The 13,160-nt window shown below is 44.1% G+C and overlaps 1 protein-coding gene across 1 annotated transcript in view; it reads right to left on the reverse strand.

Annotated features, from left to right (window-relative positions):
- Positions 1 to 2,766, reverse strand: part of LOC133498578 (cell migration-inducing and hyaluronan-binding protein-like) — a 151,891-nt gene extending 149,125 nt beyond the window's left edge. The window contains exon 1 of the mRNA XM_061815597.1: positions 2,659 to 2,766. The gene's annotated coding sequence lies outside the window, so the exon portion shown is untranslated. The remainder of the gene's footprint in view (positions 1 to 2,658) is intronic.
- Positions 2,767 to 13,160: the final 10,394 nt, after the last annotated feature.

Below are 13,160 nucleotides of genomic sequence, written 5' to 3' on the forward strand. Positions count from 1 at the left end.
GGTATTGCTGATCTTGACTTGGGGCATTGTGTGTCAGTAGGGAGAATACACCAAAGACCTCCTCAATTCCAATGACACATCTTCCCATGAGAAAGTAGAGTCTGGGTTCTCTAATGCGGGTTTTCCAATCTCTGAGGTTGAGGTTGAGGTTACCAAGGTTGTTCAAAAGCTCCTCGGTGGAAAAGCCCCAGGGAGTGGATGAGATTCGCCTGGAGTTCCTAAAGACTCTGGATGTTGTGGGGGTGTCCTTGTTGACACTCCTCTGCAACATCATGTGGACACCAGAGACAGTGCCTCTAGATTGCCACACTAGAGTAGTGGTCCCCCTTTCAGAGAAGGTGTGTTCAAACACAGGGAGAATCACACTCCTCAGCCCTTCTGTTAGGCCTATTCAGGAGTGTTGGACAAGAGGGTCCAACGAGAAGTCGAATCTCAGATTGAGGAGTAGAAATGTGGTTTTCATCCTGGTCGATGGTCCACATTGTGGGACTCGTTTCCGGTGAGAATTGGACTCCGTTAATGCTTCCCTTTGTCACCGATTCTGTTTATAACGTTTATGGACAGAATTTCTAGGTGCAGCCAAGGTGGAGCTGGGGGTCCGGTTTGGTGGCCTCTGTTTTGCATCTCTGTTTTTTGCATATGATGTGGTTCTGTTGGCTTCAACAAGCCGTGATCTCCAGCTTACATTGGAGTGGTTCTCAACCGATTGTAAACCGGCTGGGCTGAGCAACAGCACCTCCAAATCTGAGACAATAGTCCTCAGTCGGAAAAAGGTGGCCTGCCCTCTCCAGGATGGAGATGAGATCCCGCCCCAAGTGGAGGGGTTCAAGTATCTTGGTGTCTTGTTCACGAGGGTGGGAAGAATGGAGCGGGAGATTGACAGGCGGAATAGTGCACTGGTCAATCTACGTTCCTTCTCTAACATATGGTAAGGAGGTGTGGGTCATGACCAAAAGAAGATCCCTGATACAAGCGGCCGCAAAGATGTATGGGGGTCTCCCTGAGTAATAGGGTGAGAAGCTAGGTCATCTGGGAGGGGCTCCTCCACAGTGAACGGAGCCAGATGTGGTGGCTGGGGCATCAGATTCTGATGTCTTCTGGACGCCTCCCTGGTGAGGTGTTCAAGGCGCATCCCACTGGTAGGAGACCCCAGGGACAACACAGGACACACTGTAGAGACTGGAGAGACTATGTCTCTCAGGTAACCCTGGGTATGCCTCTGGATCCTCCCGGAAGAGCTGGATGAAGTAGCTGGGGAAAGCCCCCACAACCCAACCTCAGATAAACAGCAGAAGATGAATGAATGAATGTTTTAACATTGTGCACGATTGGACTTCAGATTAGTAAACAGAAACAGCCTCACACAGCTATGCAAGACACTTACTGTCCAGTACACGAACTTGGTTGTGTTGATCTGGGCTATTTTTATTCCTATCCAACCCTGAGTCTCATCTGAAAGTCAGAGCTGACCAATAATATGCAGCCACAGCCTGATGATTGGCAGTAAGCTCCTGCTGTCAATCACAACTTCCCCCTGTGTTCATTCGCACATCTTGGCTGAAAACATTATTTTGCATTCGAGCATTCTTTATTCTCTACATATTATTTCTCGCAGTACAACAAATACATTGAATCAAAAACTAATTCATCTTTTGAGGATGATAATGTAGTCCATTACCAAATTAATTAAAGACTATTTTGATAATTGAGAAATCATTTGAGTAATAATAATAATGAATAATACTAATTTTATGTTTGTCCTTTTTCTACACTGTCAATTTGAAATGATGTCTTGTTTTTTAAAAAAGGAATGGAAATTTGAAACAAAAACGTTCTTCCTTTTTTGATTAGTCCAAAACAGAATCGACAGATTAAACAATTGTTGGAAGAGTCATTGTTTGTAGACTAAATGGTGTAAGAAAATATTTTCATTTTGTTGCAATAAAACACATGGGAGGGATATGTTCTTGGTATTTATAGACATGTTCACCGATGTGTTTGGTTTAATCCCTGATTACATGGATGCTTATGTTCAGTGACGTTCTATATTTTCGCACCACTTTTTGATTTATCTTCAAACAGTAAGAACACTAGAATAAGTGGACTAAAAAGAAAAGAAAAAAAACACAATTGCCTAAAACAAGAGGACTGAAACCCTTCTTCTACTTGTCAAAAGGAGAAATGATCACCTGTGGTATACTACAGTAGTAGGGAGGCACTACAGAATGCACTTGTAACGACTCGGAACTACTGGTCACTGCACACACGAGAGGACCAGTAAAGCAGCATCTCCACGTAACTGTATACGTATGTCTTGCAATTCCGTGCGATGTCATTCCGTGCACGACTGTGGTATTGTCACGCTTGCACTTGCACGCATGGTGATTGTGAAGGAAGCCGGGGTTGCATCAAACCTACCTTCGTCTCTCTGGGAAGTGCGCCCGGAGTGCGTTCAGCAGTTCAGCACCCACTTGAGTGAAATTGAAAAAGCTACATTATGGCCCGCATCTTTCGGGAACACGGAAGAAAAGATGCACACCTGTGGCTCCCAGCGGACAAATGACGCCCTCAGTTATTTCCACAAATGTACCCAAGAATGAATTAGACTCAGAGAAACCGTCGCAACCAAAAGGGTGTTGAGAGAGCAGAAATTCTTACCGAAATGTTGCAAAAATCTGCGCCGGGTCTCGAAACATGTAAAGTGAAATCTGTGCAGTGATGGAGCAAATGTGTAATGGCTGGTGCCGGTACCGGAGCAAGGAGCCGCTGTCATTTCTTGGCTGGGGATCACCGTGAGCGCCTCTATTTACTTGAGCTGGAGGAAAGACACGCCCACAGCGCTTCTGGATGGCGTTTGTTTGGGCGTGCGAGTGTGCCGTCACTTATCACGATTTAATACAATACTTTTCTTGCATGCATGTTTTTGTAATTTTGCTGTGTGTGTGTGTGTGAGTGTGTGGTGTGTGTGTGTGTGTGTGTGTGTGTTGTGTGTGTGTGTGTGTGTGTGTTGTGTGTGTGTGTGTGTGAGTGTGTGTGTGTGTGCGTTTGTGCGGAGGGGGGAGTTAAATAACTTTGTGAAACTCAGTCTCGCTTTTTTAAAATTTGATTTGTTTTTGTATTTTTTTTTCAACAGGGCACCGCTGGGCACCAACCACATAGGCATGCTGCATACCAGGAAAACGGCAGCGCTCTTTTTTCACTGGCTGATGTGCAACAAAACAGCTGTGTGTGTTGACATTCCACAATCACATGTGGCGAATGAGTGAGTGATTGAATGAGATGAATACTCAACAAAACATCACTGCATATTGGTGCCATCCTTTCTAGTTTTATTTTCATAAGTCTTCTTTATTCTTAACAATCAAACCGATTGATTGGAATGTTTTGATTAAAATCTTAGAGGCCCTGTAAAGTGAAAATATAAATAGCCTATATTTGACACACAACCAACTGTTAAGGACCCTGACAAATATGAATGAATATAAAAATTCCCACATATAAAATGAAGCTCCAAAAGCATGAAAATTGGAGTGCTTTAGGACTCTTTAGATTCATCCACTGAATGCACTGAAAAGACCTTTACCTCTCAGTCACATACGCTTGTTCAGACAGTATTTGCAGATTGAATAAACTGTGCCATTGTGTTAAATAAACAGATAACTTCCAGAATTGCCTGTGTTATGTGGACGCACACACCAACACAACATCAAGCCAGACGGTAACACATTCCATCACTGTACTCCCACAAAAGCCATAATTTATATAGATACACATGTTTAGAGTACCTGGTATCTTATTGACAAAATATACACTACATTTAGGACAACAAAAAAACATGAATATGAAGAGTCATCGATCAATGAAAATCTTCCAGTTGTCTGGTAAGGCTGATATGGTGGAAAATGAAGCAGTCCTCCAGCAATTTATATATAAATTGACTAATAAGGCAATGCTTTTGGTGCATTGACGATTGTGCAAATGTTGCAGGTTGTTCTCAAACAGATTGTAAGTGGTTAGTATTAATCAACAACAGTATGCAAAGAGTCTCCTTTTTCTTTCAGTTTGTCCTGTTAGGGGTCGCCACACCGTGTCATCTTTTTCCATCCAAGCCTATCTTGTGCATCCTCTTCTCTAACACTTGCTGTCCTCATGTCCTCCCTCACAACATCCATCAACCTTATCTTTGGTCTTCCTCTCGCTCTTTTGCCTGACAGCTCCATCCTCAGCATCCTTCTGCCAATATACTCACTCTCTCGCCTCTGAACATGTCCAAACCATCGAAGTCTGCTCTCTCGAACCTTGTCTCCAAAACATCCAACTTTGGCTGTCCCTCTAATGAGCTCATTTCTAATCCTATCCAACCTGGTCACTCCGAGCGTGAACCTCAGCATCTTCATTTCTGCCACCTCCAGTTCTGCTTCCTGTTGTTTCTTCAGTGCCACCGTCTCTAATCCGTACATCATGGCCGGCCTCACCACTGTTTTATAAACTTTGCCCTTCATCCGAGCACAGACTCTTCTGTCACATAGAACACCAGACACCTTCTGCGCACTGTTCCACCCCGCTTTGACCCGTTTCTTCACTTCCTTACCACACTCCATTGCTCTGTATTGTTGACCCCAAGTTATTGAAGTTGTCCACCCTCGCTATCTCTTCTCCCTCGAGTTTCACTCTACCTCCTTCGCTCCTTACATTCATACACATATATTCAGTTTTACTTTGGCTAATCCTATTTCCTCTCATTTCCAGTGCGTACCGCCATCTTTTCTAATTGTTCCTCCACCCGCTCCCTGCTTTCACTGCATATCACAATATCATCTGCGGATATCATGGACCAAGGGGATTCCAGTCTAACCTCGTCTGTCAGCCTATCCATCACTACCGCAAACAGGAAGGGGCTGTCATGATCCTGCCGCTCCAGCATGGGCTGTGCTGGTGTCCACGGTTGCTCTGATTGGGAGGTGCACACCTGCGCCTCATACAGCCTGATTATGCTATGTATTTATATGACTGGCCGGCGCCAATTCGTTGAGCTTCATGTCCCGTTCCAGCACTCTCGTATCCCTGATCGTCAACCTGTGTGTACCGACCTTCGCCTGTTCTCCGACCAACCTTGTAAGCCTGACTCCTTCGTTACTTCTGCCTGCTTTGATTGTTCTCCTGTGTACCGACTCCTGCTTGCCCGCTCACCTGCTCTCTTCGCCCGTCCCAACTACCGCTGCTGTACCGGACTGCCTGCTCAATCCCCGACCTCGGCATATAATAAACGTTTCTCCTTGAACTACCTTGCATCGTCCGAGTCCTGCATTTGGGTCCTACCCCTGTTCCGATGGGACTTGACAGGGGCTCAGCGCGGATCCCTGATGCAGTCCCACCTCCTCCTTAAATTCTTCTGACACACCTACAGCACATCTCACCACTGTTCTGCTGCCCTCATGCATGTCCTGTACTATTCTAACATATTTCTACACCACACCAGACTTGGGCATTCAGAACCACAGTTCCTCTCTTATTACTCTGTCATAGGCTTTCTCTAGGTCTACAAAAACATAATGCAGCGCCTTCTGACCTTCTCTGTACTTTTCCACTAGCATCCTCAAGGCAAATAATGCATCTGTGGTACTCTTTCTAGTCATGAAACCATACTGTTGGCCGCAGATACTTACTTCTGTCCTGAGTCTAGCCTCCACTACACTTTCCCATAACTTCGTTGTGTGGCTCTTTATCTTTATTCCTCTGTAGTTTCTGCAGTTTTGAATATCGCCTTTGTTCTTAAAAATGGGGACTAGCACACATTTCCTCCATTCTTTTTGTATCTTCTCTCCCGGTAGTATTCTATCGAATATGTTGGTCAAAAACTCCACAACCACCTCTCCAAATTGCTTCCATACCTTTACTGGTATGTCATCAAGACCAACTGTCTTCCATTTTTCATACTGTTCAGTGCTTTTCTAAATTCCCTAATCATTGCCACTTCCCGGTCATTCACGCTTGCCTCTTCTATTCTACCTTCTCTCCTATTTTCTTCATTCATTAGCTTCTCAAAGTACTCTTTCCATCTACTGACCACACTACTGGCACCAGTAAACATATTTCCATCACGATCCTTAATCACCTTAACCTGCTGCACATCCTTCCCATCTCTATCCCTCTGTCTGGCCAACCTGTAGAGATCCTTTTCTCCTTCTTTCGTGTCCAACCTGGTGTACATGTCTTCATATGCCTCTTGTTTAGCCTCCACCACCTCTACCTTTGCCCTACAACACATTTCAATGTATTCCTTTCGCCTCTCCTCAGTCCTCTTCGTATCCCACTTCTTCTTCACTAATCTCTTTACTTGGGTGACTTCCTGTATTTTGGGGTTCCACCACCAAGTGTCCTTTTCCTCTTTCCTACCAGAAGACATCCCAAGTACTCTCCTGCCTGCCTCTCTGAATACCCTGGCAGTAGTATTCCAGTCTTTTGGGAGCCCTTCCTGTCCATCTAGAGCCTTTCTCACTTCTTTCTGGAAGGCCACACAATATTCTTCCTTTCTCAACTTCCACCACCTGATTCTCTGCTCTACCTTTGTCTTTTTAGTCTTCCTACCTACTACCAGAGTTATCCTACACACCACTATCCTATGCTGTCGAGCTATACTCTCCCCCACCATTACCTTACAATTGGTAACCTCGTTCAGATTAGACCGTCTGCAGAAACTATAGTCCACCTCCGTGCTTCTACCTCTGCTCTTGTTGGACACTCTATGTTCTTGTCTCTTCTGGAAATAAGTGTTCACCACTGCCAATTCCCTCCTTTTTGCGGAGTCCATCACCACCTGCCCTTCAATGTTCTTTTGCTGAATGCTGTAACTCTCTCTCTCTCTCTGTGCTGGATGCTCAGGACTACTTCGTCTCGTTCGTTCCAGAATTTCTCTTTCACCTCAAGGTCAGATCCTATTTGTGGGGCATAGACGCTAATCACGTTATACACTCAATTTCAGCCTCATCACTCGATCTGATACTCTATTCACCTCTAAGACATTCTTTGCCAGATCTTCTTTTAAAATAACCTCTACTCCATTTCTCTTCCCATCTATGCCATGATAAAATAATTTAAACCCTGCACCTAAACTTCTAGTGTTACTCCCTTTCCACTTGGTCTCTTGGATGCACAATATATGAACCTTTCTCCTCATCGTCATGTTAACTAACTCCTGAGCTTTTCCTGTCATAGTCCCAGCATTCAAAGTCCCTACACACAGCTGTGGGGTTTGTGCATTCCTCTTCTTCTTCTGACTAAGCTGCTTTCCTCCTTTTTTTTTTGTCTTCGACCTACATTATCTGAATTCCTACCTACGGCTTGCAGAGAAAGCTCCGGGGGCGGGTGTAGGAAGCCCGGACCATGACCTAACCATTATAGAAGATGAACACTCATATGTGTTTGGCACAGTTTTACACCGGATGCCCTTCCTGACGCAACCCTCTGCATTATCCGGGCTTGGGACCAGCCCACAACTTGCACAATATTGTGCTGCCCAACGGGCTGCATATAGTCACAAAAAAAAAAGAAACAATCAAATTAACAAAGTCAACAAATAAGATACACAAATCACATTCTGCCTAATCTATGTTGAAGTTAAGGTCAAATGAAAGCAATCACATTAACACTATCTGTGTGAAATTTTGAAGGATATGGCGATTTAAAGGATACAGTGAAGAAAATAAGTATTTGAACACCTTGCTGTATTGCAAGTTCTCCCACTTACAAATCACAGAGGGGTCTGAAATTTTCATCATGGTGCATGTCCACTGAGAGAGAGACAATCTAAAAGGAAAAATCCAGAAATCACAATGTATGATTTTTTTTTTTTTTACGATTTTTCAAATTAGTATTTGAACACCTGAGAAAACCAATGTTAATATTTGGGACAATAGGCTTTGTTTGAAATTACAGAGGTCAAAGGTTTCCTGCAGTTGTTCACCAGGTTTGCATACACTGCAGGAGGGACTTTGGCCCACTCCTCCACACAGATCTTCTCTAGATCAGACAGGTTTCTGGGCTTTCACTGGGAAACACGAAGCATGATGCTACTACCCCCATACTTCACAGTCGGGATGATGCTCTTGGGATGGAACGCATCATTCGTCTTCCTCCAAACTTGGTTAGTGGAATTATGACCAAAAAGTTCCCTTTTGGTCTCATCTGACCACAAAACCTTCTCCCATGAATTCTCTGTATCATCCAAATGGTCATTGGCAAACTTAAGACGGGCCTTGACACGTGCTGGTTTAAGGAGGGGAACCTTCTGTGCCATGCATGATTTCAAACCATGACGTCTTCGTGCATTACCGACAGTCACCTTGGATACGGTGGTCCCAGCTCTTTTCAGGTCATTGACCAAGTCCTGTCGTGTAGTCCTGGGCTGATTCCTCACCTTTCTAAGGATCATTGAGAACCCACAAGGTGATATCTTGCACAGGGCTCCACTCCAATTGAGATTGACAGTCATGTTTAGCTTCTTCCATTTTCTAATGATTGCTCCAATCGTGGACCTTTTCTCACCAAGCTGCTTGGCAATTTCTCCATAGCCCTTTCCAGCCGTGTGGAGTTGTACAATTTTGTCTCTGGTGTCTTTGGACAGCTCTTTGGTCTTGGCCATGTTACAAGTTTGAGTCTTACTGATTGTATGGGGTGGACAGCTGTCTTTATGCAGCTAACGACCTCACACAGGTGGAGTGGAGCTTTTAAAGGTGGACTAACAGGTCTTTGAGGGTCATAATTCTTGCTGATAGACCGGTGTTCAAATACATATTTGCAGCTGTATCACACAAAGAAATCGTTAAAAAATCATACATTGTGATTTCTGGATTTTTGTTTTTAGATTATCCCTTTCACAGTGGACATGCACCTACGATGAAAAGTTCAGACCCTTCCATGATTTCTAAGTGGGAGAACTTGCAATACAACCAGTCAGACATGAAGAGCCATATTTTTCTACTGGGGTAACAGCAAAAAGCCAGATCATATACATCAAAGGGACAAAGAGCCACATCATACAGATGAACATCATTCCCTCCTCACACACATTCCTTTGCTCAGCCTGATTTATTATAACATGATAAGAAAAATAAGACTCCTACAGAGTACTAAGAAAGACCAGAGGCTAGTCATTTCCATCCATCCATTCTTTTAGCCGTTTATCCTCACAAGGGTCGTGGGAGAGCTGGAGTCTATCCCAGCTGTCTTCGAGCAGGAGGCAGGGTAAACCATTAACTGGTTGCCAGCTAATCACAGGGCACTTAGACACAAACAGCCGCAGTCACAATCACAACTTGGGGCAATTTAGAGTGTCCAATTAATGTTGCATGTTTTTTGTGATGTGAGAGGAAACCGGAATGCCCGGAGGAAACCCATGCAGGCACGGGGAGAACTTGCAAACTCCACACAGGGAGGTCTGGGATTGAACCCGGGTCCTCAGAACTGTGAGGCCCATGCTTTCTAGCTGCACCACCGTGACGCTGTTCCTTAAAGGTCAAGTGTCATCCCGATAAACATAGAAACAAATAGATATTGAAATGAAGAAATTCATACAATATTATTCTCTTCAATGTCTACACAAAAGAAAAAAAATATGAGCGGAGAGCGCGTCATCCATGCGCAAATTTGTGGAAGTCTCATTCAACATCCAAGCGGTCCCATATTCGCTGCATTTTCTGTCTGTGACGTCACGTTGGATATTCTCCATTGAAAACACGCTTTGGCCCCTACTGTGGGACCTGCCCCTTCAGACACGGAAGCTCTTTTCGAAGAAGAGAACATCTCACAATCGAATGAAGTGTTCGGGGCAATATTACCCTTTATTTTCGAGCCATATTTAAATGATATGCGGATCACTTCTAACTAACAACAGACTCCCCGACAGTATGATAGTCCATGAGCCCAACGCAGAAGCCGTCCGACGCGCACTTCGACACATTTAGCACTCCTCTCATACGTACGCGGATCCTTTGTTACGCTATGAGAGACCGATTTCGTGGTCCGCCGCAAACTATTATTTTTTTTTAGTTGGTGTATACACACCTACATGTCATTTGGAACCCACGACGCTAAATCCATCCTCCTGAGTGTTCGAGCAATATCCAGCAATGCAACGATCCGGCATTTTGGCTAACATGAAGGAACAACGAGCTATTTTCCCGCAGGTAAAACCTATAGAAACAAATGAGTCCGGTTGAGCATGCACCTGCCTTCAACGTCACTTCTTGCTTCTTGTCGAAAACAAACACTTCGATAGGATTTTCACGGCAGGAGTTAAAAAAAGCCATATCCGTCAAAATCATGTTCGGTGGTGAAAAAAACAGATGGGTCCATACCGGCTGCCATTTTTTCATTAATAACATACTAAAAATCATCCATTTTATGACACTTGACCTTTAACTCCATTTAAAGAATAAACTTTTATAAAGGTTTAATTCAGGGCCCACAATTTATACAATTTCAAGTATTAATTTATTTTTACATAATTTGGGCTTCCAGCTCCTGAAAAAAAAAACCCTTGAAATCAGGACTTCAAAAAATTACAATACTGTTAAGAAATTCCATACCGGGGCAGTCATGGCCCGAGTTAACTTGGGGTGTGCCGAAGATGAAGGAGAAGTGGAAAGAGAGTTCTAGGGCAGAAAGAGAAGAGGAAAGCACACAGCCGAGAACTGAATGTGGAGATGTTGAATGCTGGGACAATGACGGGAAAGTCTCAGGGGTTGGTTGACATTTTGATTAGGAGAAAGGTTGATATGTGTCCAGGAAAACACATGGAAAGGCAGTTGGGCTAGAAGTTTAGGTCCAGGGTTTAAATTATTTTACCATGGTGGAGATGGGAAGAGAAATGGATGGGTTATTTAATTTAATTTAATTTACCTAGGAATGTCCTGGGAGGTGAAAAGAGTATCAGCTCAAGTGATGAGGGTGAAAAATGAAATTGAGGGTGTTTGGTATAATGTGATTAGTGACTATGCCCCACAGGTAGGATGCGACCTAGGGGTGAAAGAGAAATTCTGGAGCTAGACAAAGTAATTCTGAGCATCTCGGACAGAGAGAGAGTCGTGATTGGTGCAGGTAGTCATGAACATGAATGAAACATGAACACTCTAAAGACTGTAGAGATGATTGTGGACGTCAGGAGCCAACCTTCACCACAGCTGCCCCTGACGCTGTCCAACTGTCTTGTGGGAACTGTCGAGACCTTCAGGTTCTTGGGAATTACAGTCTCAAAGGACCTGAGATGGGAAACGAACATCAACCTCATCCTCAAAACAGTCCAGCAAAGGATGTACTTCTTTGACTTCTGAGTCATGCGAGCTGCTGAGTTAGTTCTACACAGCGGTCATCCAATCAGTACTGTGTACCTCCCTCACACTCTGGTTTGGGGCCGCCACAAAAAAGGACAAACTCCGACTGCAACGGACAATCAAAACAGCTGAACAGATTATCAGCACCACTCTACCCACTATGGAGGACTTACACCAAACTAGGTCCAGACCAGGTAAGATTCTTTCGGAGCCGCCACATCCTGGGCACCAGCTCTTACAGCTCCTTCCATCGGGAAAGCGCTACAGATCAAAGCAAGTCAAAACTAGCAGGCATTCAAACTGTTTTTTTTCCCTCTGGCAATTAAGTCATTGCAATCTTAATCAGCAAATTTACCATTTTCTGCCTTGTGCCATTGTTGGGACGCTCATATTCTACTGGTTCAATCAATGACAGTATTAGTAATTTATTTTTGTAGACTATGGCACAATTAGTCACTTTAACGTGCTCCCTTTGCACAACTGTCATTGCAATGCCATTGCACTGGTCTATTACGGGAACCGCACACAGGTAAAGGGACTGTACAAGCTTCATACAATGTGGGATGTTGACACACTTATCTCGTACCTCTTCTAAACAAAGAAGATTTTACATCTAGCACAACTTTTATAAGGAATAGTTCCTATAAAGAGAAATGTCACTTGTTCTTTATTCTTGCTGATTTGTTGTTCTTTGTTCTGTATGTCGTTCGAGGGCAGGACCGTATGCCGGAGAAAAATTCCTTGGGTGTTTTTTTACACACTTGGTCAAGTAAAGCTGATTCTGATTCTGAACATGTTGGTGAAGTAAACAGCGATGATGAAGAAGCAATTGGTAATTATGGGATCTGTCACGAGCACATGGCGAGGGACAGGACCCAAAAGCAGGACTCCAAGGCAAGCACATGATGTTGAGGGTGGTTTTGTTTCAGGCAGAGGTCATACAAGGCTAAGCAGTCCAAAAAGGCGGAAGCACAAAAATGCGTGGCAAAAAGTCAGTCCAATAATCCTGAAAGAATGTGCAAAGTATGAGGCAAAGCTTGGAAGGCAGAGGCACAAAAACATGAAACGATGTCCAATAACTACAAAGCAAAACTTGAAAGCATGGAACAAAAACATGACTTGACTATAGTGGCACAGGAACGCTGTAACAAGGGGAAGCACTACAAGACTCTTGCGTACTCATGTACAATGATGCAGTGTCACACACACAAACAAAATGAACTGGTAAATGCAAGAGAAAAACTCAAGGCTTAAATGGCTGGTCTGATTAGCGTCCATACAGTGCAGGTGTGGAGCTGCTGCCAGCTCTGCCCAGGGCAGTGGCTTGGCCATGGTCCTGACAGGCATCCAAGATAGGAATTTGGAGGGACAGATGGTGGTAGACTTTGCAAAAAGGATGGAAAAGTGAACACTTATTTATTTATTTTTTACAGAAGAGGCAGGAGCATTAAGTGACCTACAGTACAAAAAGAGAGATAGAAACACACAGGTAGGTTACATCTTGTGCGGAGGCTGGACTACATCAATGGTCAGCCCTGAGCCCTTTTTCATCTGCAGTAGTGATGGATAGGGTGACAGATGAAGTTGAACTTGATTCTCTGTGGACCAGAATGTCTACAGAAATCATTGTGATCGCTAGTGACAGCCGACAGGAGGTGGAGGAACAGTTGGAAAGGTGGATGCATGCACTGGAAAAGGGAGGCTAGAACATTAGCCAAAGTAAGACAGAATATATTGTATATGCGTGAATGAGAGGGGCTGTGGGGGAGACTCAGGGAAAAGGGAGAACAGATAACGGGGGTCAACAGTCCAGCACAATGTTGAGTGTAG

This window comes from Syngnathoides biaculeatus, chromosome 3 (genome assembly GCF_019802595.1).
Source record: "Syngnathoides biaculeatus isolate LvHL_M chromosome 3, ASM1980259v1, whole genome shotgun sequence".
Classification (NCBI taxonomy): Eukaryota; Metazoa; Chordata; class Actinopteri; order Syngnathiformes; family Syngnathidae; genus Syngnathoides; species Syngnathoides biaculeatus.